The sequence below is a fragment of the Propithecus coquereli genome, unplaced genomic scaffold (assembly GCF_000956105.1).
Source record: "Propithecus coquereli isolate 6110/MARCELLA unplaced genomic scaffold, Pcoq_1.0 Scaffold647, whole genome shotgun sequence".
NCBI classification, from domain to species: Eukaryota; Metazoa; Chordata; class Mammalia; order Primates; family Indriidae; genus Propithecus; species Propithecus coquereli.
Window position 1 is genome coordinate 449,709 of NW_012152474.1, and position 626 is coordinate 450,334.

The window sequence follows — 626 nt, forward strand, 5'->3', positions numbered from 1 at the left end:
TACTGGCAGTCTAATGATGCTGAGGGGCATTGGGTTTTCAAGTAGAGTGGAAAGAGAACTAACTAGTGTTTCATTAGCATATTAGACATCCATGTAAGACTTCGGAAAATTCTTTGAAGAGCAAGCATCATACTCTAAAATAGGATCTATGCTAGATCCACTCGAACCAAATCTAAACCAAGCACTTATAAGATACACAATACAGACAGAGTTTGTACTTTGAATATCATCTTGTTAGAGGGGTTAGAGAAACATTTCCGATTTTCCAAAGATCTGCCCTAACAAATCATTATGATAAGTCTATAATAAGATGAGATAAGCACTCACTAATTATACTGTCTACTACAAAAACCAACATTCTTCAGAAGAAGGTAACTTAATGCAAAATCTCTACAACATATTATATTAATTGTTCAGTATGCAATAAAAATCAGGTATGAAATAAAAATTCAAAACTATGGCACATAGTTCAGGAAAAAAACATAGTAAATAAAACCTATCTTCTTTTGTTTTTTTTTTATTTCAGCTTATTATGGGGGTACAGATGTTTAGATTATGTATGTTGCCCTTGCCTCCCCACTCCCCCACAAGTCTGAGTTTCAAGTGTGCCCATCCCTTGGATGCTG